Source organism: Peromyscus maniculatus, chromosome 8, assembly GCF_049852395.1.
Source record: "Peromyscus maniculatus bairdii isolate BWxNUB_F1_BW_parent chromosome 8, HU_Pman_BW_mat_3.1, whole genome shotgun sequence".
NCBI lineage: Eukaryota > Metazoa > Chordata > Mammalia > Rodentia > Cricetidae > Peromyscus > Peromyscus maniculatus.
The window spans coordinates 6,243,066-6,268,786 of record NC_134859.1 but is presented as its reverse complement, the minus strand read 5'-3'; positions in this window follow the sequence as shown (position 1 = coordinate 6,268,786).

Sequence of the window (25,721 nt, the reverse complement as noted above, 5' to 3'; positions counted from 1 at the left end):
AACAACCAAGGAAGTTGAGAAGTTTACCAGGGGGAAGGACAATGGCATCTTATAGATGGTCCACAAAGAGGGCTTCTATGGGAGCCAGCAGGAGGGAGACCTGCTTTGTTGTTTTTTATGTAGCCCTGTCTTTCCTTCTTATTATCCTGTCAACCTTCCTGCCTCACCCCTGCTGTAAACTCTCTCATGCATCATCCCCTGTGTCCCCAACCTTCCTGCCTCACCCCTGCTGTAAACCCTCTCATGCATCATCCCCTGTGTTCCCAACCTTCCTGCCTCACCCCTGCTGTAAACCATCTCATGCATCATCCCCTGTGTTCCCAACCTTCCTGCCTCACCCCTGCTGTAAACCCTCTCATGCATCATCCCCTGTGTTCCCAACCTTCCTGATTTAGCCATATCATTTAACCCTAACATTGCCACCTGACATTCCTATCATCTGGGAAACAGAGGGAATCCAGACTTGATACTGCTCCACACTAACTTTCTGCCTTACAGGAAGTGGAGGAGGAGAGTAGAGGGAAGCCTGATTCAGCACCAAAGTGTAGACCCACCATCTCATCCCTGCCAACTCCCTCCTCTTGAATCTTTAGTCATTTCCAGAAAAAAATTTTAGCCTCTCCTCTGTACCAGGCAGGAGGCTGTGGGCTGGCCTGGCAATAAACCCAGAGACATGGCTGCCCTTACGCTTGAGGGCTTTTTGGTTTTCAGATCCTTCAAACCCCAGACTATCTTCTTTCCTCAAATGAGGGGAAGACTGGGCAGCAGGCTGCTCCATTTGAGGTTTTCCTCTACTTCTGTCTTCTGACTGCCATCCTTCACTTGGGAAGATGACTCTTCTCAATGGTGATAAATTTGTACGTTTTGACTGTTCATGAAGCTGCCTGATTAATTATTTCCATTGGCAACTAAATTTGCATTTTAGTTAAAATTGGACATTGAGAGGAGTTGCCTTGGAGTACTCTCTTCCCCTGGAGCCTCATACTCCACACCGGCTGTCGCTGACCTCCCTGTCCACTAAGCAAGTGAGCAGCACCGTTTGCCTCACAGTGACGCACCAGCAAGTGGTTACCATGGAATGAGACAGCAGCGCTGTCCCTGTCGTCATGGAACCCCTGGGCCGTCTCCTAAGCAACCTGGCAGGGGCTCCCCGAACAGTTCGATGTTCTCTGTGCCACTGGGGTTAGTTTTAATTTATTTTTGTGGTAGCTTGACATCAAAAGCTTTATGTGGCTAAACAAATTTAGGGAAGGAGCTCCAGTATGCCTCTGTCCAGAGAGACAGAAAAAGATAGAAGGGTGGGGGTGGGGATGAAGGAGAGGGCGGAGGGTGACGCAGCATATAAGACACGAGTCTGAGGCAATTCAGAGCGATGTAAAGAAACGTGTGGAAAGAGACAGAGATAACTGACACATACCGGAACACAAACAGAGGCGAAGAGACACAGAGAGAAGATTTTGCAAGAAAACAGTGTCTCACACAGGACTGAAATATCTGGGGACACAGCAGCATGGGCTGTGTGACTGTGTGTGTCAGCCATTTTCCTCACTTACTCCCTGTTCTCATTCACAGTGGGGAAATATTAAAAGAGGCTCAGCTGCTTAGAGTGGGAGTCACAGGTTTTGGAGACAAAGCCTCTAAATTCTGTATTTTTTTATCGAACATGCTCTCCCCCCCCCCCCCCCCGATGTGGAGGGTGGCTTGGCATTTCTGTGTGAGGTGAATGAAGGAAGGAGAGGCACAAAGGAAGGCTGAGGTCAGGGTCATCTGAAATCCTTCGAGTTCTGCAGAGGCCATTGGAGTTGTACATGTTTCGGGGGATTTTGGGGTGGCTAATAACTGAACAATCCAATGGAGAGTGCTGCCTGCCTAGGAGCCAAGAGAGGCATCTGTTTTCCATATGACCGCTCATTTATGCCTTAGAATTGGTCCATGTCATTAGGACACCATCCTTGTTTGTAGACAAGAGAAGTGGGATGTGGAGATGGCAATTATCCTGAGTTCATATAGTTTGTAGGAGGTAAGAAGGAAGTAGAACTGAGCAGCATGTATTAAGAGCCCTTGTTCTCAATCTCCCACTGAAGTTTAAACATAGGTTAGTACTTGGTGTGAACAGACCCTGTCACAGAAGCTGCATCTTTAGATGGTCTCCAAGTACCAGGGTTATGGAAACGCTGGGAAGCGTGGGTGTTCATCATGGAAGTACATAATATAATCAGTTTCAGTAAAAGAAACAGTATAAAGTAGATCAGACAAAACATGAGGTCTTCACTGCTTACAGCTAAGTGATGCCAACTCCACCTGGGTTTGCTCTCCACCAGCCTGGACACTGCCCAACAGTTTGTATTTCAGTCTGGCTGCACTGAGGCTGTGACGCTGGGGATAAAAGCATGGTATGAGTCTCTTCTCCATTAAATCTCACATTGATTGGAGCCAGAATCAATCAAAGGCCTCTTTCATAGATTAATAGGGGTTTGGAAACAATAAGAATATTGGTGATATCAATAGTGAGTGGATTCTAAGAGTGCATAACTAGGTTTTGTTTCTGGATGGCCACATGTGAGGGAAGAAAGATAGACTGGAAGTTAAGGCTTGGACTGTGGAATCAGATACACCCAACCTTGAATTCCATAAACTCTGCCCCTTGTCCAAAGCTTCATAGTTTTGCGCAAATGACAAATCTTTTCAGATGTGTCACTTTTTTTCAGATGTTGTTCTTAGACCAAACCCAAAACCTATGCCATGTGAGACACAATCTTCACTGCTGAGGAAGCAGGTAACAAGTGGTCACATGAATATTGTCCTGAAGACGAGGAACACTAGCTAGGGACAGAGCTGTTGGGAAGCGCTTTTTGCATGAGGTAGCATTTGAGATTCCAGCAGAGGCACCTGCTCCATCTGAGGCTGTCAGAACTCCAGGTAGGCTGCCTGCCTATGGACCTTTCCTGCTCTCTCAGTGCCCACCCACCCTACCTCTAATCTCTGGTCTTATCCTTGCTGTATCCTAGCCCCCAACTTGACCACATTGGCCTCCAGAAGCCCAGGTAGGCCACCCACTAGTAGATTCCCCCTACTCTCGAGGTGCCTGCCTGCCCAATCCCCAGTACCGACTCCCCTCCTCATTGCCCTGTCCCAGCCCCTGACTTGGGCAGAGACCCCCCTGATCAACCAGAGGCCATGAAGACCATCAAAACTCCAGGTAGGCCACTAACCTCTCCCCCCCCCATGCTTTCTTGGTCCCCTCACCCTGTTCCCAACCCCCATCCCTCTTTATTGTTGGATCCCAAGCCCCAACTCAAGTGGAGATCCCCTGCTGAACAAGAGGCCACTCTGGCCATCAGAAGTCCAGTCTCCAACTTGGGTGGAGACCCTCTGTTTAACCACAGACCACACCTGCCAAAAGACCATAGAGGAAACAGAAACCAAGGAACAAAACACCCATCCAACAAAGACAAATTCAGAAATTGACACCTAGACCTATAATCACCCCAAACCCAGATGTCTAGACACCAGCATAAGAACAAAATTAACAACAGCCAAGGCAATATGTCACCACCAGAGCCCAGCTAGCCACTATCACAGGCCCTGACTATTTCAACACAGCTGAAACACAAGAAAATGATCTTAAAATCAACTTTATGAAGATGATAGAGGTTCTTAAGGAGGAAACTGAAAAATCCCTCAAAGAAATTGAGGAAAAGATAAAAAAATGGAAAGAAATGAATAAATTCTTAAGGAAAGCCAAGAAAACAAACAAATAGTTGAAGGAAACAAATAAAACTGTTCAAGACCTGAAAATGGAAATAGAAGCAATAAAGAAAACACAAACTGAGGGCATTCTGGAAACGGAAAACATGGGTAAGTGAACAGGATCTACAAAGGCAAGCATCACCAACACAATATAAGAAATGCAGGACAGACTCTCAGACGCTGATGACACAATAGAAGAATGGATACATTGGTCAAAGAAAATGTTGAATTTAAACTATTCCTAACATGACACATGCAGGAAACCTGGGACACTATGAAAAGCCCAAACCGACCAATAATAGGAATAAAAGGAGAAGATTCCCAGCTATAGAAGAAAATTTCCTAGTTTCCTAATCTAAAGAAGGACTTGCCTATAAAGGTGCAAGAAGCTTACAGAACACCAGATAGATTGGACTAGGAAAGAAAGACCCCGTGCCACATAATAATCAATACACTAAACATACAGAACAAAGAAAGAATATTAAAAGCTACAAGGGAAAAAGGCCAAGTAACATACGAAAGCAAACATACTAGAATTACACCTGACTTCTCAGTGGAGACTCTAAAATCCAGAAGGGCCTGGACAGATATGCTGCAGACTCTAAGAGACCATGGATGCCAGTAAAAATTTCAATCATCATAGATGGAGAAGAACATATTTCATAATAAAGTCAAGTTTAAACGGTATCTATTGATACATCCAGCCCTACAGAATGTACTAGAAGGAAAACTTCAACCCAATGAGGTTAACTACATCCAGAAAGCACAGTAAATAAATAATCTCACACCAGGAAAACCCAAAGAAGGGAAGCACACACATACTCATATGGTGATATTTTATTTGTACTGAAGTGTAATTTTAATTTTATGTTAATAAATAAAGTTGCCCTGGGGTCAGAGCTATTAGAGCCATAGCAAGAGCGTGGTGGTTAGAAGAGCTAGGTAGATTTCTGTGTGTTCAGGGATACAGCCAGTATTGGAGACATACGCCTTTAAGACCTGGAGGGCGGTACTTACAGGCAGTGATGAGGCAGTCATGTGGTTAGGTTTACAACCAATGAGAAGGCAGAACAGAAAGAATATTTAAACACGGACAAACAGGAAGTAGCTCTCTCTCGGGGAAGCTAGGAGCACTGCAGGAGGTAAGATTTTATCTCTGAGCTCTGACCTCTCGGCTTTTCTCTTTTACCTTGGCTCCGTGTTTCTTATTTTAATAATACGATTGGTTACATCTACATACTCACACACCACCACCATCTCCACCACCACCAAAACAATAGGAATTAACAGTCATTGGTCATTGATATCTGTCAATATTAATGGACTCAATTCCCCAGTAAAAAGACAAAGACTAGATGTAAAATAGATGTAAAATAGGATAAAATAGATGTAAATACAGGATCCAACCTGCTGCATGCAAGAAACACACTCAACATCAGATAGACATTACCTCAGAGTAAAGGGTTGGAAAAGAATTTCCAAGCAAATGGACCTAAGAAGCAAGATGGTGTAGCCATTCTAATATCTAACAAAATAGATTTCTAACCAAAATTAATCAAAAGAGATGAGGAAGGACATTTCATATGCACTAAAGGAAAAAAATCCACCATGATAATGTTTCAGTTCTTAGCATCTATGCCCTGAATGCAAGGGCACCCATGTTTATAAAAGTAACATTACTAAAGCTTAAACTACACATTACACATTGATAATAGGAGACTTCAGTACCTCATTATTACCAATGGACAGGTTATCCAGACAAAACTAAGCAGAGAAATACTGGAGCTAACAGATGTTACAAACCAATGAACCTAACTGATATTTACAGAGCATTTAACCCAAACACAAAAGAATATACCTTCTTTTCAGCACCTCACAGAACTTTCTCCAAATTGACTATGTACTTGGTCACAAAGCAAGTCTGAAGAGATACAAGAAAATTGAAATAATCTCCCTGTATCCTATGAGACCACCATGGATTAAAGTTAGATCTCAACAACTACAGAAATCACAGAAAGCCTTCAAGCTCATGGAAACTGAACAACTTTATACTGAATGACTATTGGGTCAAGACAGAAATAAAGAAATTAAAGATTTCCTAGAATTCAATGAAAATGGAGGTACAACATGGGCAAACTTATGGGACACAAGAGTGCTAAGTGATATGAGGGAAATTCATTGAACTAAGTGCCTACATAAAAAATTTGGAGAGATCTCATAATAGCACCTTAACAGTACACCTGAAATATCTAGAACAAAAAGATGCAATCAGCCAATAGGAAGAGAGGGCAGGAAGTAATCAAACTGAGGGCTGAAATCAATAAAATAGAAACAAAGAGAACAATACAGAGAATTGAGTTGTTTCTTTGAGAAAATCAACAAGATAGACAAAACCTTATCCAAACTAACTAAAAGATGGAGAGAATATCAGAAGATGGAAAGATCTCTCATGATCATAGATTGGTAAGATTAATATAGTAAAATGGCCATCCTATCAAAAGCAATCTAGAAATTCCACTCAATCTCTATCAAAATTCCTACACAATTCTTTACAGCTCTTGAAAGGACAATTTTCACCTTCACATGGAGCAACAGCAACATCATCAACATCAACAACAATAACAACAAAAATAACAGCAACAACAGAAACCAAGATAGCCTAACCAATCCTGAGCAATAAAAGAACTTCCAGAAGATATCATCATCTGTGATCTCAAGCTGTACTACAGAGCTATAGTTATAAAAACCACATAGTATTGACATAAAAATAGACATATTGATCAATGGATTAGAATTGAAGACCCAGACATAAATCCACACAGTTGTGAACACCTAATTTTTGATAAAGAAGCCAGAAAGACACAATGGATAAAAGACAGGATCTTCAAAACTGTGCTGGTCTATCTGGATGTCTACATGTAGAAGAATGCAAATAGATTCATATTCATCATTCTGCATAAAACTCAAGTCCAAGTGGATAAAAGTCCTCAACATTAAACCAGACACACTGAACCTATTAGAAGAGAATATAAGGAATAGCCTCAAACATATTGGCATAGGGTACAACTTTCTAAACAGAACACCAATAGTGGGACCCCATGAAACTGAAAAGCTTCTGTAAGACAAAGGACACTGTCAATAGGACAAAACAGCAGTGTACAGAGTGGGAAAAGATTTTCAGCAACTCCACATCTGACAGAGGGCATCCAAAATACATAAAGAACTCAAAAAACTAGGTATCAACAAACCAAATAATCCAATTAAAAATTGGGCTACAGATCTAAACTGAATTCTCAACAGAAAAATCTCAAATGGCTGAGAAACACTTAAAGAAATGTTCAACATCCGTAGCCACCAGGGAAATGCGAATCAAAATTACTTTGTTATACCATCTTACATCTATCAGAAAGGCTAAGTTCAATAACACAAATGACAGCTCATGCTGGAGAGGACATGGAGCAAGGAGAACACTCCTCCACTGCTGGTGGAAATGCAAACTTGTACAGCCACTATGGAAATCAATATGGTGGTTTCTCAGAAAACTGAGAATTGATCTACCTCAAGACCCAGTTTTACCACTCCTGGCCATACACCCAAAGGACATTCCATTCTATCACAAGGACACTTGCTCAACTTTGTTCATAGTGGTTTTAAAGATTCATAATAGCCAGAAACTGGAAATAACCTAGATGTCCCTTAACCAAAGAATGAATAAAGAAAATGTGGTACATTTACACAATGAAGTATTACTCAACTGTTAAAAACAATGACATCATGAAATTTTCAGGTAAGTGGATAGAACTAGAAAAAAATCATCTTGCATTTGGTAACCCAGACCCAGAAAGACAAATATGATATGTACTCACTTATAAATGTATATTAGCTGTTAAGTAAAGGATAATCATGCTACAATCCACAGACCCAGAGAGGCTAAGAAACAAGGAGGGCTCAGGGGGCGGGGTATAAATGGATCTCCCTGGGAAGGGGAAATAGAATAGATTTGGCAGGTAGACTGGGCGCAGGGTTCAGGAGGGATCAGGTAGGGGAGAGGGGGATGGAGGGAGAGAGTATGGGGAGAGACAACTAGAATTGTGGGGCATTTGGGGGATGATGTGGACACATAATATGGTGGAAACTTCCTGGGACCTATGAGGGTGATTCTTGTGAGGACTCCTGGTAATGGAGGACATGGAGCCTAAACTGTCCATCTTCTGTAACCAGGCAACTTCCAGTGGTAGGACTGGGACACCAACCCAGCCACAAATCTTTAACCTACAACCTGTCTTGCCTGCTGTGACAATGGTGGTGGGAGTGGCCAAACAATGACTGGTCTAACTTGAGGCCCAGGCCACCAGAAGGAGCCTGCCCCTGACACTGCCTGGGTAACCAGGAACCAGAAGCTGGATAGCCAGAGTCCTCAGGTAGAACCAAACATGACTGGGGGAGAGAGGGGGAGGGGCGGGGTGGCATTTGAGCTGTGGTTCTTGTCATCGTCACTGAGGACAGTACTAATTTATACCTTTCCAACACATACATACACATTTAAATTTTTATTGGTATATATTTACTGTACATAGTCCTGGATTTCATAAGGGCATTCTTGTAAGGATGTACATACCTTGCATTTATTCCCATTTATGTTATATATACATACATGGTTTTATGAATCTACATAAAATCAAGGGTCCACAAATGAGATAAAAATGTGTGATTTCCCCACCTCCCCCCGCCACTTCTCTGATAGTAATTATGGCCCAGTGTGATGTGAAAGGCTCCTCATGTCCTCCCTTTATGTCTCAGAGGCACTTTGCATTATTTATCTTACATTCTACAAATACAGCCTGAAGCCAGCTCCAAGGTCAAGGCAACTTGTTCAAGAACTAGCAAAGAGCTGAGTCAAGTTCACATGCTCCTGACTGCAAAGTCAAGGTAAACCTCAGAAAAGACACACACACACACATTACTTTTCTCTCTAAGTTTCCAGTTGATTTGCAGCTCACTGTTGGCTTTTGTTATGATTTAAGAAGTACCTGGTCGTCATCACTGATGCATTTTCCATTGATATTCAAGTTTAGCAAACGTGTCTGTGTCACTTATGGTCACAATGCTCTCTCAGCATCTCTGTCAGGTAGCTAATGGTGTATACACTTGTACAAGTGCATCCATGGATCTGATGCTAGATTTCACTTTGGGACAGCGGCAACTTTTATTATTCTGGGGGTTCAGGCCCCTGAATTATCAGAAGTGTATGCATAGCTATTGAAGCTTCATTTAATTGACATCAACACACAGCTCCTGCCACACTGAAGAAAGTTTTACTGAGCCTAGGAATAAAAGGCTTTGCTGGAGAAGTCTCTCTGCATTCATTATTAAGATGTTTTTTGGTGCTTTTCAATAACAAAGGACAACTTGAGTCAGCTTGAGCAAGAAGCAATTTGTTGGAAGGATGCAATGACATCTAAGAGAAACTAGGGAATGAGCCAGGTCTAAACAAATGAAATCACATTTGAAAATGGGCTGCTCCAGGGACACAAGTGGAAGGAGTTTATGATTTATTCATTTTGAGTTCTGCAATGGAATCCCTACAGCTGGGTTTGGCAGGCTTCCCCTCCAGAAGCATCTCTACCAGCATTTCATCCCCACTCTACTCATTTACTAGAGTCTACCTTAAACCTGTTCAAGAGAACCAGCTATTACATTTTCAGCTATTTTGTAAACCAGATGTTAATACCACTGACAATTTAAAACCCAAGTTTTGTCATAGGAGTACAGCAAGGGACTTCTTAGGTACTACAAATTAAGGTTTGATTATCTATCTATCTATCTATCTATCTATCTATCTATCTATCTATCTATCTATCTATCTATCATCTACCTACCTATCTATTTATTTATTTGGATAAATGATGTACCAATACATCCTCACAATAGACTGTACATACACCAATCCATAAAAAGTCATGTTTAAGAATATAAACTTTGAATTAGACTTAATGAGGTTGTTGTCTTGCTATATCATTTCTCCCCCTCCCTCTCCCATTCCCCTTGTCTTCTTCCCTCCATCTGTTCTTTCCTTCCCATGATCCTCTGTGTAGAATTGGTCCCTAGGCTCTTCCCTCACTCTGTTCCTTTCTTTCAATGATGCTCTGTGTAGAGGTTGTACCTAGGCTCTTCCCTCCCACTGTGCCTTCCTTCCCATGATGCTCTGTGTAGAAGTGGTACCTAGGTTCTTCCCTTCCTTCCCATGATGCTCTTTGTAGAGGTGGTACCAGAGACTTATGTAAAGTAAGCAATTGTTTTACTTTTGAGCTACATTCTCAGCTCACGAGATGATTTTCTTATTTTGTAAGATTGCAAGGTTTACCAGCTTCCTGAAACTTATATTTCTTTTCTACAGAATAAAACAATAAACAACAAGATGGTTTTTAGTGAGAACTCAGTGTCTAGTCTGTAGAACGCAAGTTGTATGTGATAGCTATTTTCCACATTTCTCTGTCCCTGACTATCTGCTGATCACCATTTATGGAGCCTTGATGTTCTGCACAATTAGCTTACCTTGGTGGTCTCCTTGGTTCTTGGGCTTTTGGACTTGGACTGAACTTTATCATGGTCTTTTCTTGTTGTCCAGCATGGTAATGGAAGATCATGGAGTTTCTTAGCCTTCACAAGTGGCTTGGCTAACCTAATAAATGCTATATTATGTATCTCTCTACCCTATTGTTTCTGTTTCTCTGGATCACCTCATTAACATGGAGGAGGAGGACATGCCTTTTGGGATTAGCTTGGTGATGACATATATGTGGCTTCATGAGCATGGTTTTCCCAGATGTCCTTTTTAGACAGTAATTCTTTGATTTCCCCACATTTATCATTTTCCCTAAGGACATGAAGAGGGTGTGTGAGCCTTCAGGGGAGTCCATTTGGGCATTTTAATATGATGTTGTTATCTATAATGTTCATGCCCAAGAGCTGTACAATTGATTTACAAAAACATCACAAAATCTCATAATTATTTAAATATATTTTTGATTTTGTGCTGAGATGCATCCACAGCTACTTCTGTCTACATGTGGCCACATGTTGGACATGCCTAGAATTTATGACTCCTGACACTGCCTTAATCCAGATGCACAGCCACTCTACTTTCTGTGTTCCAGAATGGAGAGCTATGGAGTAGCTCTGATGAAGTTCTCTGGGAGGATTTCACAGGAATTAATGGACGCAAACTGGAAAATATGAGGCTAAGATAATAAGCTATCTTTGGGGGAAGAGTTTTTCAGCCCCTAAAATGTAATACTTGCTCCTTTCTCCTTGCTGAGGTGTCCCCACAAAGGGTACCTAGAGTGTGAAGGTACTAGGGTGAACTGGTTCACTGGACACCAGAGCTCGGCTTCTGGAGACCCCTGTGTAGTGTGCTAAGGGGTGTTTTGAGTTAGACCTACACAGATTCCGAAGCTAGTCCCCAAACAAGCACAGCATGGGTTACTCTCAGCAGTTGCATCCTCCCTTTGTCATCCATGGGGCACAGCATCCGGTCTAGTGCCTTCTGTTTTCCTGGGTCCAGGAAGACATCTAGCATTTGAAGATGACAGATGTATTAGATATCTTTCTGTTTCTGTAATAAAATACCATGACCAACAGTGACTTAAGGAATAAAGGGTTTATTTTAGCTTATGATTCTAGAGGAGTGGAGTCGATAATGGTGAAGAAGTCATGAGAACAGTAGAAGAAAGCTATGTGGTGTGTGTGTGTGTGTGTGTGTGTGTGTGTGTGTGTGTGTGTGTGAGAGAGAGAGAGAGAGAGAGAGAGAGAGAGAGAGAGAGAGAGAGAGAGAGAAATGTGGGGGAAGGAGAACAAGGAGTGGGATGAAACTAACCCCCTCAAATCCCATCCCCAGTGAGCGCTTCCTCCAGCAAACCTCCACCTCCTAAAGGTTCCACAACCTCTCAAACAGCACACCACCTGCTTGAATATGAACACCTAGTGTTCAAATACCTGAGCCTGTGAAGGCCATTTCTCATTAAAGCCACCATTGAACAAATAACTTTTTCTTCTACGGCCAGATTCTTGGCACGTAGCACCTTAAGGGAGCAAAGGTTTATTTTGGCTCACAATTTGAGGGGCTCTAGTCCACCATGGCTGAAAGGCTGTGAGGAGGACGGCCCCACGGGGGAAGAAGTGCACAGCCTTGTTCACATCTCTGCTGGAGAGGCTGATTAGACAGGAAGCAGGACAAAGCTGTGGCTCTGCAGCTTCATCCCGTGACCCACTTCCTCCAGCCATGTCCCAGCTCTCAAAGGTTCTACACGCTCCCAGCTTCATCAGCTGGGGATCAACTGCTCAAGCTCAAGCCACAACAGGGTTACAAAACACCACGCAGCACTTCTTTCACAGACCTGGAAGCAAACTAGGTCTTATGATATTTGTAAAATACTATAAGCAGAAAGGATACTTAATGCTAGCAGTGATTTCCTACAACCATTACAAAGGAACAGAAGAAAGTCTGTATAAAGATTTAAAGGGTGCTAATCTGTAACTAGAAAGTTGAGTGGTTTTCTGATCCCCAGTGGAGAATATTTGCCAAATGTTTCCAGCTCAGCTAGGAACCTTCATATTTTATTTTATTACTTTTTGTCTAATTACAGGAGACACATGAGATTAACATCACTGTCTCCAACTTCCAGACCAGGAAAACAAGGCACAGGAGATGTAGATCATTTTTCAGTGACTTTTGGCTAACCCAGGGCTGAGCACCATTTGAATCCACCATTGTCAGACTGACTCAAAATCTTAATTTCTTTCCCATCATCTCAGCTTCTTCTCTGTAATTTCTACATTAGTCAGTTATAGAGGTTTCTTGAACTTCTTCCAGTGAAGACCTAGTGTCAGAAGCTATCGGTAGGAGAATCTGTGCTGTCTGTACACAGAGTGTAGTGACTCCTGGGGTTTGAAGTGAAGGGGATGTCGGGGCGGATTTGGGAACAATGATTTGTGGCCAGTTTGCAAAGCTAAGCATGTGTGTTGGTTGGCCTTACAGGACCTGTTTGCCCTGTTTCAAATTCCAGGTTTTCTAGAAGTATTGTTCTTAGAGAAGCCTTTCATTTCCTGAATCTGCACTGAAAGAAAAAAGAAGCCCCCCAGAACATGTTTTCAGCCAATATTTAGACATGGTAAGATAGTTGCCCATGCTCACTTGGCTATCTGATGGGACTTTGGGGTACACTAGAGTGACAGAAAAGCTGCCTCACTGGGACAAGGTGAAACCTTCCATCCCCCATTTTTTTCTTCCTGGCTGGTAACCTGGGCTGCAGGGAAAAGGGGAGGGAGAGCACAGCTCACCCCAAATCAGAGGAGGTACATGGTTAATACACACTGTGGTAACTAAGCGTGGAAGTTCCATGCTAATTGTGTAAGGGCTGCATGTCTTACACAGCCCAGTGAGGATCTGATGCTGCCTTTGCTGGCCTGCATCTACATGGCTAATTGATGCATATCCTGCAGTGTGTCTCTGGAGGTGAAATCTGAAGGCCAGGCACTGGCCAGATAGAGCATCCTGCTGCTGATATTTATTCTTGACACTTGTTTCTTAGATTCCATGAGCCTGAAGAGGGAAGAGATTCCCACCCCATCTCTCCTAAAAAAATACTACATATGTAGTGCCTCTCTGTATTAGTGAGGTGCCATATCTAGTACCTGTGGGGAGTAATTTCAATTTTCTAGTCAGTGTATCAAAGGTTTACTGTGTTCAGTTACGTAAGCAGAACAGTGGAATTCAAACTCAAAGATGAATTTGTGTGTAGATATCAAACTCTAGGGGTGGTCTGATGGATGGTTTTGATTGTCAACTTAAGTAGGTTTAGAATCTGCTAGAAGACTGGTGGGGTTTACCTCTGAGATGTCTGTGAGGGAATTCCATTTCCAGAGAAGATTAACTACGGGGGGCAGACCCACTCCGAGTGAGAGGCACTTCTACGCTGTCGTCTGCACAGAATACAAGGGGAAAAGAAACAAGCCCATTCAGTGCAGTCATCCATTTTCTCTGCTATGGGCTGCCATGATGTGAACAGTTCTGTTCCACCACTCCCCACGCCCAGTAACGGGCAGACACCCTTGAAACTACAAGCAAATTGATTCCTTGTTTTCATGGACGTTTTGGTCACACTGATGCAAAAGTGATCAACACAGTTGGAGAGTGGCCAAGTCACTGCCTTACATGGTCCCACTTTGGTGACTGGAACCTTGATATTTCATGTGGTTTATTCATAAATAGCATGTTTCTAGAATGAACTAGAAGTCATCACCACGTGACATGAAGAAACCTATTTATACCAGCTTAAAGGAACCAGTCACAGGCCTGGAGAGATGGTTCAGTAGACAAGACTGCTCAACACACAAGCATGAGGACCTGAGTTTGAATCTCTAACAGCCATATAGAAAGCTGGGCATGGCCAAATGCAAGCTTGAATCCCAGGAGGATTATAGGGCTTGCAGACTGCCAGTCTAGTCCAGGCTCAGTGAGAGACCCTGCCTCAAGGGAATAAAGTGGCGAGTGATGGAGCAGGGCACTCAGAATCCTCTGGTCTCTGGGTGCAGAGACCCCACACACTTATGTGTACATGGAAAACACACACACACACCACACACACACACACACACACACACACACACACACACACACACACCCCTAACCATTGGTAGATGGTCAAGATGGTAGATGGTCAAGATTCTTGTGTCAGCCATTAAACCATTGATGGTTTCTTTCCAGTTATCCATAGTGAAAAAAATGTTCCTGCATTTACAGCATGAGAATTTGAAAATGCTACAAATCACAGCTTTTAAATCTTTTTTTTTCTAGAGATGGATGGCCAGCTTATCCCACTGCAGAGTAACCATTCACTGTCTACATCTATGTCAAGAATATGTGCTCCAGAGCCTGTTAAGATGGCTCAGTGGGAAAAGAAGTTGGTGCCAAGCCTAACAGTCTGAATTCAGTCTCTGGGACCCACAGGGAAGAAGGACAGAACTGACTTCTCCAAGTTATCTTCTGACTACAGGTGTGCAGCATGGTATATGTGCACCCACTCAGACACAGACAGGCAGACAGACACATAAGAATTAAAAATGTAATAAAGATTATGAGCTTCAGAATGAGACTCAGGTGGGTGGGATATTCAGATTTAGGACAACTTAATAGTAACATAACCTCAGGCAAAGTATTTAACCTCTCTGAACCTCAGATCCCCAGTTTCCAAGAATGTACAGTTCAGAAAGAGCTATGTAGAGCTGCTTCTGAGTGACAGGCACAGGGAGGTCCTGAGGAATGCCCACAGAACACGTGACTTTTGAATAATAGCTTCCATGTTGTGAAGGAATCAGAGATTGTACTCAAGGGCATCAGGGACAGAGCAACAATTGATTAATAATGTCTGCAATGAATGTTGGGAAGTGTGTTTAAGTACCACAATCAATAATAACAGCCAACACTGAGTAAGCCTTTGTAACATGAATTGCTAAATGGTCTCATTAATAAAAAGCCCAGAGCCAGATATTGGGGTAAAAACTGAAAGATCAGAGAAACAGAACAAGCCACAGCCACTAGCTTACCTCTGAAATCCTCAGCCTCGAGAGCGTGAGTTCCTGTTTCCTCATACTTCATTTACCTTTCTCTGTCCAGATATCACTTCCTGTGATTAAAGGTGTGTGTGTGCTTCCCAGTACTGGGATTAAAGTTGTGTGCTACCACTGCCTGACTCTGTTTCCAGTGTGGCCTTGAACTCACAGAGATCTAGACAGATCTCTGCCTCCCAAGTGATAAGATTAAGGGTGTGTGCCACCATTGTCTGGCCTCTATGTCTTTGAGCTAGTGGTTGGCTCTGTCCTCCAATCTTCATGCAAGTTTATTAGGGTACACAATATATCACTGCATTTCCCCCTTTTTGTCTAATATAATAAAAGGTTATAACTAATATAAGAAAAACTATATACAATTAGTATATACAATATATACAGTCAAGAATTATATTAACAATGTTCAGTCCATTAACATTTGGCCAATTCAGAGAAAAATTATCCTGTTTTGGTGAGTTGAAAATGTTGTACCTAATTCATGTTGTACCTAATTTGTATTACCAACCAAAAATATCTTTTGATGTCTTTCAAACTTACATACTTTATACCTCTTCAGTGAGTTTCTTTTCTGAATTTTTTAACAAGGAAAACTATAACTATCTAATATTCAACTCCCTCAAAGACCTGAGAAGGAAGTAATATTAACTGAATAAGCAGGAAGTGAAAACAAGCAACTTCCAAAAAATCTGAGAAATGACAGAAAGAGCTGGCTGCCTGGACAGTCACCCAAGGTTCCTCTGCAACATTGGGGCATCCATCTTCGGCCTACAGGCCTAGCATGTCTGAGAGAGTCATCTATGAAGCATGATTTTCTAAAGGGGCTTCCTACCGTGTCTTAGCAAGATTCCACAGTACTTTCTTTTGTGTCCTGCTTGTCCAGTTTAGACAGCATACTCTCAGCAGTTGAGACAAGGGCATTTTCTTGCTCAGTGACTAAATGTTGCCACAAAAAAGTAAACTCCACATGGAGTTTCTTCAATGCCTGTCATCTTCTCTAAAGTAGATTGGTACTTCCAGGAGCAGACATGTCTCATTGTCATAAAAAAAAGAAACAAATTAAAACATCTTAAATGCCATATTCTGTAGATCTCTGAAGTATTTGAAGATGACCTGTCTATCTAAAATATATTTCTGCTTGACCTTGAAAACATACCTTATATGACTACAAGTTCCATTATAATGACTGACTACTAACTGCATTTCTTTATTATCCTAAATAGTTGGTAATAATAACTTTCAAGGACTAGCAATTTGCATTATATTGTTAAATGAACTGTATAGGTACAATATCTTGAACAAGATTAGAAATATATATATACAGTATTTTCTAACAAAATCAACCTCAAATTTGTATCAATATACATAATTTGTATACAATATACAAAAATCCAATCCAATGTAAAATATTTAAAACTGATAATTGCTTTTTAAAAATAGATTCAATAATCTACCATTTTATCTTATCATATCCATATCCTTTTTTCAGAGTAGATTCAATAATCTATGTTTTATCTTATCATATCTATATTCTTTTTTCAGAGTAGATGCAATAATCTACCCTTTACTCTTTTATTTCTATATTAATTTTTTAAAGAGTAGACTCAATAATCTACCTCTTATCTATGTCCTCTTTTTTCTTTCTTTTTTTTTCAAACAAGAACTCTGAATCTAATCTCCTTGTTTAGCTTTTTTTCCCTGACCATTATCAATTAACAACTTGGAACCAAGCATCCTAACAATGACAATTATTCATAACCCATTGAAAGAGCAAATATCACCCACCCCACCTCTTGGGAATGTGGGTGTTATGTTCTTAAAATTACTTCGTGCTGATTGGGGGTGAAGGCATCATTAGGGGATCCTGAAAAGAAAATTTGGGGTTAATTGTCAAGTCCTGGGAGAGGTAGCTGTATCATTTGTTGTCCAGTCTCTGCATAATGGGAAAATGCAGGGCTTGTCTCAAGTCCTTTCTCGAGTAGACTGTGAGGCTGGATCATCTCAGCTAGCCATCTCAAAATTGTCCTGAGCAGTTTGTAGTCCAAAGCTGATCTTTGGGTGGTGTTTGTCAGCTTGGTGACATTATCATTGTCCTGATGGAATTGTTGTTATGGGGTCCCATCATCTTGTTAGAGACTTCAAAGTCGCTGTTAGGTACAGTCACCGTCCCCTTGCCAACTTCTCAGCTCATCCTGTTTCCTCAGACTGAAAGCTTCTGAGTCCTCACCCCTGAAGTTCTCAGTTGAACTGCTGCTTAGTTCCTGTCTCCTCACACCTTATATACTGTTCTCCCCACAGCCATGCCACTTCCTGGGATTAAAGGTGTGTATGCTTTCCAAGCAAAGGCGAGAGATCTCAAGTGTGGGATTAAAGGCATGTGCCACCATTGCCTGACTCTGTTCCCACTGTGGCCTTGAACTCATAGAGATCCAGACAGATCTATGCCTCCCGAGTGATAGGATTAATGGTGTATGCCACCACTGTCTGGCCTCTGTGTCTCTGAACTAGTGGCTAGCTCTGTTCTCCGATCCTCATGCAAGGTTATTAGGGTATACAATATATCACTACAAGCCTTTATAAATGCCAGGTGCTCTTCACAGTGATCTGTTCTCTATAATAATAACCTGGCTCATTCCTATAACCTGGTTAGGCAGTGTTTCTCTATTGGGATGATGTCCCAAACCAAAGCTATTTGGCAAAGTCTGGTGATTTTTTTGGTTGTCAGGATTGAGGTACATATGGATGGGTAGTATTGGCACTGATGATCTGATGAACATTTGACAATGCAGAGGGCAGATTCCTCCATACACAATCCCCAAATTACCTGTCTCCAAGTGCAGTGGTGCCGAGAAAGTCTGCAGGACGAGTACTATCATTCAACGGTCTTGGTGGGAAGCGAGGTACAGAGAAGCCAAGGCCGTTGCTCTGGGTCATCCAGGAAGCAGATAACTGGAATTGAGTCAGACCTAAGGCCCACCCTTCCCTTCTGCATGTTTAGTAGGAAGGTGGCAAGGAGCAGGGAAGGAGAGCAGGAACTCAGGGGTTTGCTCTTTTGTTTTGCTTTGCTGCTGCTGTAAATGCCCCCTCCCCCAGGCTGCCTCTCCAATCCCTGCTGTGAAAGTTCAGCTCTCCATCTCTCAGATTTCCCCTGGCACCCGAGTCCTCCTTCCAGCTGCTCCCTGCTTGCTGCTCCTGCCCAGTGCTGGCAGGTGACGGCCTTGAGTGGGATTTGTTCTGACACACCACCGCTGCCAGTGTTGCCTGGGAAAGTGAAGCTGGGAGGTGTTGCTGCTTCAAGTACAAAATACCAGCTTTGCACTTCTCCCTAGGGAAGGCAGGGCCGGGGATGACTGGAGAACAGCGGTGCCCAAGAGCAGCTCTTTGTGGCATCCTGTGCTCTGCGTGGCAGTAGCTAACTGTCCGGTGCAGAGTGAGTGGCTCACCTGGAACCTTGGGAAGGCTGGGGTGCTGGAGCTGCCCTCAGGCTCTGAGTCTTGGGTCTGCCTCATGCTTCCAGGTGAGCAGGGATACTGTTCAAAGTGTGACTAGAGGAAGAGGAATGGCCTAAAACTCAGACAGAAGCTCCGTTTCAGTGGCTGTTCAGCAGTGAACATGTAGCTGCACCTCTCTGAACTTCATTCCTCACTTGTAAACATACTACAGGGGAGGTGGAGAATCACAACTTGCTAGATATAGGCACAAACACAGATATTGCTAAGACCTAAGAAGGCAAATTATATTTTTTTCTTTATGAAACCAACTACGTTGACGCTGATTCAGGGATCAAAGCCAGGCTCATCAGAAAAGACTGCTTGATTGATTGTTATGCATCTAGACATGTGGAAGACAGGTATGCACACCTGGTGTTCACACCCAGGCTTGGTAGCTTCAGAAGTACTTCTTAGAAACTCTTATCTTGATTGTTTAATCCTCTATAAAGCCAAGGGAGAAATAGTTAATGATGGAGACCAGAAATCACTGAAGAATAAAATAATAATAATAATAATAATAATAATAATAATAATAATAATAGCTCATTTGCTTTAAATTATGATTTCTAATGACCCAATGGCCCGTACTGCAGAGGGGTCCTAGCATGCTGAGACAGTAGGGGATTGGGAACCAAGTGATTAGCGCTAATTCTCTCCCTGTTTGACATATTTCTGGCAGGCCAGGTATCCTCTGATGAGGGAGGAGTTAGTGAGGTGCAGAAGAGGGAGTCAGCTGAGAGGCTGATCCCAGACACGAGTGAGAATTCGGAAGAGAGTTGAAACTAGCTGGAAAAATTGAAGGCACCTCCAGTTGGTGATCATGGTATTGGGTTTATATGCATCTCTGGACATTCACCTTTAGGTATGAGCAGTTAAGTAGTAGATGATAAGGGGTAGTCACATGATCAAAGTGAAGTTGAAAATTAAATGCTGGCAGTTTTTTTTTTTTGGTGGAATTCTTGAGAAAACAGTTCTTTCCATTAGCCTTGGCAAACCCGGCACAACAGTAGCTCAGATTTCCTGAGGCCGTTTTTGTTAATACAGGGGGCCGGCCTGACAAAGAAGCCACAGTGGAGTAAAGCAGAGAGGAGGGATGGCAGGATGTAGGTTTCAATGGCACCGTTCAAGTTTCTAGAAGCAGCCATGTCTGCAGCTAAAGACATCTGAATTTGTATGTCCTTTTCCATTAACCAGCTTATGATGAATTGTTTTCCACTGGAGAAGACACCTTAATGAGTCCAGGAAGTGTTCCTACATGTGAAGGGAGAAAGATGAAAACTCCAGACAAAACAAGACTGGAACTGAGTGTGTGCATGCCAGTTACCCCAGCAATAAGGTAGCTGAGGCAGGAGGAGGATTATGATCTGGAGGCCAGTCTAGAGTATCTGGCAAAATCTTGTTTCCAAAAACAATAACAATAGATAAATGAAAGACAGAGAAGTTGGAATAATTCTAATATGCTAATCATGAGAATAACTTCTACACACTAGGGGTTCCATGGCCAACATGACTTTTATTAAATGGCGAAGACCAGGAGGTTGTCACCTATATTAATAATAAGTGCAGTGTGGGCTGTTTTCCCACTGAGGAAATCAAGAGTTAAGCGTTACCGTGGACTTACTGGGTAGGTGTTAATGCCCAAGTGGTCAGCCCTATACTCAAGTGTATGCAAGCAACTCTGAGGGATATATTTTACTCATGTATGAAATTCTCCAAAAATTAAAAATCAATGTGTAGTTGGTGTGGTGGTCCATATTTAGAGTGACTGATTTGGGAGACTGAGGCAGGATTGCCACAAGTTTGAGGCCAGCCTGGGCTCTATACATAGCAAGACTGTGTCCCCAAACCCAAACAACAGAGACACAGATTCACACAAGTGCACGTACATACACATAGACACACAGACACACACACACACAGACACCCACCCACACAGACACAGACAGACACAGACAGACAGACAGACAGACAGACAGACAGACACACACACACACACACACACACACACACACACACACATCCTAGTGTGTCATGCCCAAAGCATAACAATTAGGTCCATTACAAAGCTTAGATTGATACACACCTTTGCCTGATCCTGAAAGCCATGGGCTTTAATTGCACACTGACTGCTTGGCCTCAGTGAACACACAGAGTGAAAGGAGGAGAAAGGAGCGGAAGTTATTATGAACCAGGTACAGTATAGTGTGCTCTATCCTTCCAGCAAAGTAAGACCCAGGGTGCAGAGGCTTAGCAAAAGAATAAGAAAGGGGAAAATCTGTAGGCAGGAAGCACAAAAGCTGATGCATGGGGCTCTTTCTGTAACTCATATTAAAATAATTGATCAAATGCGTATTATCAGCTTCTGGAATACACAGTGATAATGGTTGTCTACAGTTCACCATTTAATCTCAGGCCCCTAAAGAGAACTCTGAGGAAATCCAGGAACGGTATCATTGCATTTTGTTATACATGCAATTGCTGGAGAGACTGAGGGGGAGGTGGGGCAGGGAGTCCCATTTCAGGTCTGGATGCTGTGGTTGGAAACAGTCCTCGGTGTGCCAGGGCCGTTGATAATCTCCCAGGCTACAGGCTAGAGTCACGCACTGTTCCCTACTCTGGGAAAAGCCTGTCTCAGGATCTGTAAAGATAATTTCTGACTGTCTGCATGCCACTCATTAGAGCTGTTTGTCCTGGACTTGAAGAAAAGCTAGCATTTCTTCCTCTGAGACCCCCATGAAGCACGAAGTACGGCCTTAATGGCACAGGGGGCATGTTCTCACCTTCAGCATGATCCACGTTTTAAAACGTTTGACAATTAGGAAGTGCCTGGTTAAATGTCTTTTCCCATTTCTATTCTCCACATCTGTGCAGTTGCAAAGGGCATGGCTGTGGCTGCTGAAGGTGACAGTGGGGAGGATGAGGATACGGGACTGTTAAGCACAGACAATGCCCCAAGTGCCCGCTGGGTCATTTACATGTGCCTGTGCTCTGTGTGCCTCTAATGTATCCCAGCCTACTGTTCACTCAAACTCTCCTGTCTGGCCTGTTTCATGGTTCTTGGTGCCACTGCTAAGTTGATGCTCCACTATTGTGTAATTTTAAAACATTGCTGTGTTATTCTTCGAATGACATCCCTTTTGATGTTTTTTTTTTTTCTGAAAAATTTCATCCTCTATCCAAGGTACTGTTACATAAAGACATTTTTATATAAGTATATATAAAATTTATGTTGTACACATTCTCCCCATAACCCCCATCTCCTCTTTCTCCCCATGGTTAGTCCCTTTGTTCCCATAGACAGTTTCATTTCTACTTTCATGTCACATGTACGCACATGATTTTATGTACCTATATCAAATCTGTAAGGCCAAGAGGAAAGAAAACACATGGTATTTGTTTGTTTTTCCTGAAACTGGCTTGATTTACTTAATGTGAATAACACCAGCTTTCCCATTTTCCTGCAAATGACAGCTTCATTCTTTATGGCTGAATCAAATTCTACCGTATATACACCAGGTTGTCTTTATCCGTTCCTCGGTTGTTGGACACCTAAGTTGGATCCATAACTTAACCATTGTGAATCATGCTGAGATAAGCACTGATGTTCAAGTGTCTTAGTGATCTGTTGACTTGGAGACTTTTGGTAAATACCCAGGAGGGTTGTAGCTGGTACAGTCAGATGATTGCTCTACTTTTGCTTTGTGGGTTTTGTTTTAAACTCCACATCTGTTTTTACAATGACAGGATTATGTTCACTTCCCCACCTGTCCTGTCTGAAGAGTCCCTTTTGGTGAGAGAAGCCATAGCATCTTGTTGGCTTTCTTTTACTCCAGGGGCTTCTCAAAGAGTCTGACATCTGACGACCCTCCATAAATGCCAACAGCTTCTCTGTGCCACAGGCCTGTATCGTCATCTGAGGAGGAAACTGAAGAGTGCACAGAGTATAACAAAGTGCCCCAGCTTGAATCCAGTCCTGCTTCACGGAAGCTTTGCCCTGGACCATTATGTTACAGTGATGCCTTCTGTCTAATCAGTTGACTTTTTGTTTGTCAGGGAATCTGGTAACTAACTGGTACTGGGCTTGGTTCAATAAGCCCACAAGGTTAATGCTCCTCTTTTGGATTCCAGTGGTAACCAGTTTGTAGATTTCAATAATGTTTTGGTTGAAATGGCCTTTTGGAAACTTAGCAATGGTGATTTCCTAGTGTTCCCAGGTGAGCCCATTCATCTGGTGTAAACTGACCTCACAGTCTCCTCACCACATGCACATGTTTCCAGGCCGCAATCCACCTTCACTTCAACTTCCCTGTTCTCCCAATGGCCTCCAAGGAGGATGCTTGCCTTTCTGTCCTCTGTGAATACCAGTTTGACTGTCATGCCCCATGCTTACACTTTTCAGAACACTTAACACACAGTATTCTCTTTTTAAAATTTATTTAATTTTTTTGAGTCAGGGTTTCTCTGTGTAGCCCTGACTTTCCTGGCACTCACTCTCTAGACCAGGATGGCCTCAAACTCAGAGATCCATCTGCCTCTGACTCCCAAGTGCTGGGACTAAAGGCATGTGCCATCACGGCCTGACAACACACAATATTCTACTCTGTTATTTTATTGTTCTGATTGAGGCTTTTTAGAATCGTTCAAGTGGGTTGTGATCTATTGAGGTCACAAACAGGGTCTGAACTAATGTTGTACCCCAACTGCCTAAGTACTTGATAGATGAAAAATGAGTTGGTAGGGCTAAGGATGATGCTCAGTTAGCAGAATGCTTGTCTAAAATGCATGAATTTCTGGATCCCACCCCTACTACTGCATTAACTGGGTATGGTGCACATCTCTAATCAAAACACCCAGGAGGGAGAGACAGGAGGATCAGGAATTCAAGGTCATCACCAGTTATATAGCAAAACTTGAGGCCAGCTTTGACTGCATGAGATTCCATCTCAAAACCCAACCCCAAACCACAAAACTAGCAGTAGTGGTAGTAATAGTAGTAGTAAAAACTTAAAATGAGTTGGTGGTTTGATGGATATATGAAATGCAGGGATGGTTTTATATTTTTCATATCTCTTATCATTTCTCATGTGCAAAACCCTTTTCAGAAGCCAAGGCGACTCCTCGGGTGACTGGGGTAGTGCTTCATTTGAACAGCCCTCTGTCTGCTCACTCAAGCACGAACGTCTGTGCTAAAACCATCACCTGCTTTGGAAAGATGATCTGAGATTGTGCTATTTCAAAAGCATCTGTCTTGGAGATGTCATCAAGTGCAGTTGTTCTCAAGCTGACTACCACTGGAACCATTTGGAAATGAGTGCTTACCACCTAACCAATGACTACAGCATTCACCATGAGCCTGCTGCCATATGCTGTGGATGGAGGCATATGCTACATACTCCATGAACCGATGAAGGAAGGTCTCACTGCACAAATCTAGGGGCGCATGTTTTAATCTCTGACCATCTTCTCTCCTCCTTCAGTTACCATATATCATCCAACATACATATTCTGGACACTACAATTGAGTTTCCTTGCAAAGCTCTAAAACAGAAACTACTTTGAAACACCACATTTTCTGAGTTTTTCTAATTGGTCCTTTCTCATCTCCATATGGTAAACATTCATTATGCCTTTCATTAAACAGCATGGAAGACAATTTTTTTTTTTTAAATTGACTTTCTCAATGGCAGTCTGACATGAATGGTTTGATGCTGTTGTTTTGGAGTATAAAAACAAAAGTTGAGTATAGAAATATATTATTGATTCCTGCCTGTTCTTCAGGCTCATACACTATTGATTAAAGCCCTAACTTTTGCTCCTTCATCCACAGAGAACAAATCTGTAGCACTTCCAAGAACCAAAACTCTGGCATGAATATTTTGATAGATGGTGAGCCAGGCTGGAACAACCCATACTCTTATCAGTGAGACGAGTAGCCTCGATTAGGAGATGTCAGCCTGAGTGAACAACAACATGTTGGATGCTAACAAAAAACTTACCAGTTCAAGGATGCTGCATGTGTTTCTGCCTTGTGGGACTTGGGTGGTGGTGAGATGTATATGTGAATTTAGTGCAAGGGGCAGCAAATGAACTCCGACTAGAATGGGCAGAGTGCATTGGGTATGTGGTAGGGAATGGCTAGAGTTCATTTTATTTTCCACTGGGAATATATTTTCCCAGAGAAGTCATGCTTTTCCCAAGGCTTTCAGATTCAACTACTTCCTCTCCTTTTTTGCAATCATACCATCTTTCAAGTCCCCAGTGCCTCACATTTGCTTTGGAATTGTAGACTCTGAACCACATCTCTCCTCCGTGGGAAATGATGTTGGAGAACAACATCGAAATATTAAGTTTCCCCTGTCTACTTGTGAGCTCTGGTCTTGTGATGGAAGCACTTAGCATCTATGAGCTTCCAGCTCCCTCTTCTTCTTGGACCAATTCACGTGGTCAGATGAAATTAGCTTATAGTGATGGAGGTAAGACAAACCCCTGCCACCCCAACTGTGAATCTGGAAAATAGAAAAGAAGCTTCTCCTGGGTAGTTCTTTGTCAACTTGACACAAGTTAGAGTCATCTGGGAAAAGAAGTCTCAACTGTCTTTATAAAATTACCTCTAGGCAAGTCTGTAAAGCATTTTTTAAATTAATGATTGCTGTGGGAGAGCTCAGCTCACTGTGGATGGTTCATTCCTGGGCTTGGCATCCTGGATGGTATAAGAAAGACAGCTGAGCAAGCCATGGAGTCAAGCCAGTAAGCAATGTTCCTCCGTGGTCTTTGCTTCAGTTCCTGCCTCCGGGTTTCTGCCTTGAGTTCTTGCCCTGACTTTCTTTAGGGATGGTATAGTGTGTATGACCTTTC